This window comes from Gymnogyps californianus, chromosome 1 (assembly GCF_018139145.2).
Source record: "Gymnogyps californianus isolate 813 chromosome 1, ASM1813914v2, whole genome shotgun sequence".
NCBI lineage: Eukaryota > Metazoa > Chordata > Aves > Accipitriformes > Cathartidae > Gymnogyps > Gymnogyps californianus.
The window spans coordinates 164,413,499-164,420,109 of NC_059471.1; positions in this window are offsets into that span (position 1 = coordinate 164,413,499).

Consider the following 6,611-nt stretch of genomic DNA (forward strand, 5'->3'; position numbering starts at 1 on the left):
AGAGCAAACATAACACATGCACCTCTCCTCCTGGCTGACCATTTCTAGGAGCAGGAAGGAAGTTCATTCTCTGTCCTAATGGGTCTTTTGCCTTATGGGCTAGGGTTGCCAGCAAAAAGGGGAATTAGATCCAGTTTTTGGATGCCCATGATAAGCCACAGCACCAACAGGAACATGAGAAACGACTGGCCCATTTCTCACCGGGCACTGTAGTAAAAGCATTTTGCCACTAACTGTATGAACTGTAGGTGAAAGGCCCCCAAGCCTCATCACCCCAGTCTGTTTAACACTTTGACCCAGGGAATAAATAGTTGAACTTCAGCTAAACAGAGATCTATCTCTGTACTGTGCCCATTTCTTACTGCAAACAGTCACACTGGTAGGTTTCTAGCCAAGATACAGAGCTCATAAATTACTGAGACATCAATAAATGACTCAATGATTTTAGAGTGACTAAAATGAAACATATCTTATTTATGTTAATGAAAATGACTGACATCCCCAGTGCCTGTCATCTTGAAGAATCACTAACTGCTTTGCAGACTACATACACAGCGATCATTCAGCCACAGCTGAAATGCAGCTACCTCTGGGGTGGAGTGTGACAGATGCTTAATAATGTCTGGAAACCCAGCAAAGACATGCACAGAAGGAAACAAAAATAACACTTTGCATGGAAACCAGTAGGGAGAATTTGAGGCAGCCAGTGTGTAACAACAAGCTGGAATCTGATGAGATACTAAGCTTCTTTTTGAGCAGTGCCTGACACTGAAATCCCAGCGCTTTGCTGTTGGGAAGTTGGGGAGTGCACTCCATCACCACTGGGGGTAGTGTGTCTGCTTGTGAGGAGTTGCATGCTTACTTTATGCGTGTAACGATGGCAGCTTTGCATTCAAATGAGGCTGAATCAATATCAGTTTGCCCATGTAAAATGCTTGGTTTGTACAGGCAGCTCAGCAATTGCAAATGCTGGTGCAGAATTGGGCATGCAGAAATGCATGTGCCTCTGGGCTCTGTTTCTGCAAACCTGAATGAGCTGTCATGAGCAGGCACTTGGCTTTCCATGTCATTGAAAGCCAATACATTGCATATCTTCCCTGTCTGCTGTTACTCAGAGCTGCGAAGCAAAGTGATAGAAAACTAAAAGCTTTACCAAGTAATTTAAGAGAGATGTTTATTGCTTTGCTTTCAAGTCACCTCTGTGAGCGCCACCTTAGTAAAGCTGCAGATTATTGCAAGGTTAAACAAAGGATGATGCTTGGTGCATCTGCATGAGTAGCATTGTAGGTGCTGGGGTGGAAAGCCTTCTCAGTTTCACAGTCCTGCCATTTAAGGCCATGCAGAGCTCTTCATACAAGATCAGTTATGCCCCTAATTATGAAGGAGAGGTTCAGGAGGTGTAAATGACTGCAGCACTGTCCACGTAAAGGTAGATTGGCCATTTTACACCAGCAGAGCATGGGTGGGGGATGCAGGTGTCGAAGGAGCAGAACCAGGACTCCAATCCAAGAACTTCAGGGATAAATGGGAATTCATGCAAGGAGGTAAAAGGGTCTGCTCTGTGCCTGCTGCTGGGGACTCCAACACGCAGGTCACTGTGGAACAGAGGCTGCGTTTGACCCCTCAGCAGACCACTTGGCACAATGTGCTCTCCTCATATACAGACCCATCTTCTCCAGCCATGCCCCACAGCACCAGGACCAGGAAATATTCCCTCTAGAGTAAGGCAAGAAACTACTCTGCCTTGTCCTCTCCCAGAAAAATGGGTAAGGGAAACAGCTGTGGGTGCTTTATGTCCTTTTGATTCTGTGAGCAGAGAAATGGCTGTTCCCCCAACACCATGCTGAGTCAAGGGAGAGCCCACCAGTGCTAAGCTAGATGCCTTCCCAAGGAGAGGGGTGCAACCATTTCCCCTGAAATGACTCGCCGACTGCAGCACACACTTTGGATGGATACATACAGTTGCTTTAAAGCAAGCTCCCTCCTTCTTGTATGTTAATGCCTTTTGCTCAGCAGGTGCTCTCTGGAGCATGCAGTATACTGAAGGGTGCAGACGGCAATTCAAATAATAGGGGTGTAAATGTGTGTGTAATACACATAGCATGCTTGCATTTCCTAGTTCCATGTTGTGTGCGTGGCCAGCCTCTGACCCATTTCCCCTTCCCTGACACACACGCACACATTGCCGCGCAGTTATAGACTTCCAGGCATGGCTGCGCTCCATTCACACCCTGCCTGCAGAGCAAGTTCAGATGGGTCCATGATGCAGAAATGGAAGAGCTGCAAGTCAGGAGAGGGAAAAGGAGAGAAAGGAAGGGGAGGAGAGCTGCGGGAGAGGCCGTGCCACCCCAGCTGCAGTCCTCAGTCGCTTCTTGATTTGCAGCCCGGGCAATGCACAGGCTTCACCTTCCACACATCTATCACCCTTATTTATTAGTCTACCGAAAATGATTGCAGGAGAGACAACTGGGCACTGGTAATAATTAAGAGCCAAATGAAGGTAAAGCCAAGTAGGAATAAGAGGGAGGGGAGTAGAGGGAGAGAAATGTCAATCCAAAGAGTGGGGTGCCAGGGTCTCTTAGGCATACTATCTTGCCCCATCAGCCCATGTCCCTGCAAACACCCATGAAGAGTCGACCTGCTGTCTGTTCTCTGACTCAAAGCTGAACAGCTTTAGCTCTGCAGGTATTGTGGTGGGAAAACAAGCACTTGCCAAATCTTTGGCTAAGTGCTCTGGAATCCCTCCCTCCCCACGCCTGGTGAGGCCATTGTCATACTGACAGCCTGAGAGCTGGGGGCAGCATCCTGGCTGCATCATGTTGCCACACCTATGAGTTCAATACCACTGAAATTTTCATGCACAGGAACCCTGACACCTGAAAAGCACCCTGAAACTCAGGCTGCGCTGGGTCAAACACAGCCACCTGGCACATCACATCTCAACTTAAAGAGAAATGCAGCAAGTGAGGTGGCCCAAGCACTTTAGACTGTGAAGATCAAATTGCCTAATGAGGGGTGTGAATGAGATAAGAAGGAAGATGACAATTATGGGTCTATAAACTTCAGTAAATAAGGGCTTAAATGGATCTACTGCCAACAGTTCAGGAATTAGATGAGGTCCTGTCTCATCCCTTCCCAGATGCTTTCATTTTCCTCCATACAAGGTGGAGGGCTGCCCCACATACCGTTCCCTGAAGGCTGTAGTTTCTAGACAAGGCCTGGCTTGGAAAGACTCAATAAAGAATAGCAGAAAAGCCTTCTCCTTTTGGCCAAAGGAGCAAGGATTGCTTTCAGTAACAGCGCTTACATACTCATTTACTCCTGATTTACACTACTGTTCAGGAAAGCAGAACTGGGATGTGAGCACTGGTTCCAGTGCTGCCCACGTTTGCAAGGGAGGGACTGAGCACAGTCTGCATACTCTGCTTTCAGAAACTGTCTTCTCTCCTCCTTTCCCCCAAGTCAGTAGTGTGCTGTTGGTTGGCTTTTGAGGGTACTACAAGAGCAATCCTCCTTAGCCAGAGACTTGAGTGTTTAGCTGCTGCATCTAAGCTGTAGTATCTCCTTCAAATTAGAGCCAATGTTCCTATTGCTGTGCAACTTATAGGGGCCAGGTAAGTATTGCTATGCTGTCCTTGCTGGGCTGTGAGATCTGTGTTTTCTGCAACACCTGAAGGTGTCCAGCCAAGGGGGGGCCTTGCTTTGCATCTCTTGCTTACACTTGGGATTTAGGTCTGCAAGCTTTTCCTGCTGTTCAGACATTAACTCACTGAAAAGCCTGGAGAAGGCAGCAAGGCAGGTGGTGAGGGGAAGGGATTTGTGCTGGAGTCAGAGGATAATATATATTTTAAGACTGCAGGGAAGCTGTAGGGCGTATGACCTTTAGTAATCTCCCTGCTTTCAGGCTCCTTTCCTCCCCATTGAGAGCCTCTCTCAACTGTTCCCCAGGGGATTTCAAGCGTTGCTATTATATATAATTGCACAAAAAAGGAGAACGCTCTGGCCCATGAAAGGAATAAGAGGGATAAACTAATTAATTCCAGGCCACAGAAGTGGAAAAGAAAGCAAATACTCGGCAATTAATCAGGGGCGGCTGAGCCCTTCTCTCCTATCAGATATGGCGGGAAGTGCTAATTGCAGAAGATAAGCCACACAGTGGGATGCGTGAAGCTGCCTTCTGAACGGGAAAAAAAAAAGGATTCAGCTGGCAGTACACAGAGGAGAAGGAGGGGGAGCAATAGGTACCCTCTGTCACCACAAGCCGTAGTGCAGGAACAGCACGTTGTAAGGGGTCTGGGCCACTCAAAGGGATTTGGGAAGGGCTGGGGAGCCAAGGTAGTAGGCATCTGGATGGGGGATTTGACTGTGAAATCATCCACCTCTCTGTGCTTCACTTCTCTCATCTGTGAAATGGGATTTATGGTTCTTTCCCTGGGCTGGCTGTGGCCAGGGAGCGTGTGATGCTGAGCAGAGCTCAGGGGAACCGTCATAAATCCCCCAGTATGACTGGCTCTGGTAAGTGGCTGCGAGGCCAGCAGAGATGCTGTGGCACTTGGGACAGGTAGCGCAGCAGTGGGTTTGGTAGGGTCGCTTGAGGCATGCAGCTGCACATCGGCAAGCGTCGAGTTAGCTGCTGTTGCTCGCGTTTGGCTTCACTGCGTTTGGCTTCTGGCTGAGGGACTTGTGGGGGGATTTTCTGAGGTCTTTCATCACTTAAAAATGGAGACAGTTAGTGCAGAGGACAGTTAGGTTTAGAGGTGCCAGTGCACCACTAATTTCAAGGGGCTGATAGCATTAGAGCTTGGGAAATTCTTGTTATGCTCCTCTCTGGATCTGGAGAGGCCTTCATATCTGGGGAAAACCAGGATGCTTTAGTGACTTGGAAGACTGGGAAAAGCCTTTTAGCACCTGATCCCTTCTCACTTGTGCCTTTCCTCGCTGTCATCTTGCCTGAGCCTGACCACTCTGCCCCTGATGGAGAACATAGGTTGCCTCCTCAGATGCAGGGGTTAAGAGAGCATGTACAAGGGGGTCAGTGGCTCTTTTGGGCAAAGGCTGTGGTCTGGGACCTCTGTATACAGGGACTCTAGAGGCCTTCTAGCTCCATCTTTTCCTACCTGAATGCCAAATGATCAGGATCAGCCACAGGACTTCACTTGGAGGTCTGTGCGCAATCCTCACCTCTTTGATGTTCCTCACTCGGTGCTTGAAGCCCAAGTACGTACAGAGATGAACAGGCATCATCACTTTGTTCCTCGGAGAATGCAAAGAAAAGCGCAGCTCCCTAAATGTTATGGGTTGTTGTTGGTTTTCTTCTTCCAAGTGCTCAGATCCCCTGGGGACAGGTCTTTTACATTAGACCCGGAGGGGATTGATTACCAAGTTGTTATGCATGCCTTATTCCTGCCAGAGCCCATGAAAGTTGGACATGTGCACTGGTGCCTGGGATGGCAGAAGGCACTGTGGAAAACTACATGTATAAACACCCCTGATGGGAGTGTAAATCTGGAATAACTCCCTTTTAGCTTCAGTAGCCACAGATTTACATCTGTGCTAAGAGTAGCTTGGCCCTCCCCTATAATTCAAGGCATATCTTCTGTGCAAATAAGCTTCCTACTTGGGCCTCACGTTTCTGCCTCTTGCTTGAGGAACTAGGAGGGTCGGCGCTGCTTGGGGCAGCTTTCCTGCCCTGCTACTGTCTGTGCCTGTGCACAGAATCAAACATGATCTGGCAGCTACTGCAGCAGCCCTTGTATTTCACTGTCCCATCCCTCCTAGGATTGCAACACATTTGCATTCCTCCTGCTCTGAAGATGAACTGCAGGCTTCTTCTCCAACAAACCTTCATTTAAGGGAGCAGAATTCATCAATATTTCATGCTGAAGGGGGAGAGGAATATGTATATGTGCATATATACTTAGAGAAGGGAAAGGTTAGTGCAGTGAAAAGAAGCAGATAAAGCTGAGGAAGGAAGAAGGGAGGGTTAGAGGATCTGTTCCTTCATTTATTTGACTTCTCTTTGGTTACGCATAATCCTAGGGAAGGAAAAAACCATGTGGCATTGAAGAATCCCTATTTAATCATTCTTTTGTTTGTAGACATCAGTGCTGGCAGTAATTTCATGATAGCCAGGTGGAGCTTGCAGAACTAGATAGGGGAAGGGAGAAGGAGAGACAGAGCAAACGACATGGAGAGAACAAGAGGCAGCGTGAGTGAGTAAAACACGTGCGCACACGGACTGGGGGATTTTCAGCAGCAAGACTCCTTCCGCTAAAGCCCCTGCAGGCCTTACTCAGCATAATGTGGCCAGTCAAGTGAATACGATGCTTTTAAAAGTCTCTGGCAGCTCCTTCATTAAAAGCTTGACTGCGAGGCTGGGTTATAAATAATTTGATATTAAACACACACGTCAAAGAAAAGGGTGGGGAGGGAGGGAGATTGTTTTCAAGCCACAGAATAATTATTCGGGTGTATAATTTTAGCTCCAAGCTTCTTGGGGACGAAGAGGCAGCACAGGGCGAGGGACTGGTGAAGAGTAATGGTTTCAATATCAGGCAAGGCTGTGTTGGTGCTGGCTGCAGCACAAGGTGGAGCTGCCAGCTGGCTGAGGT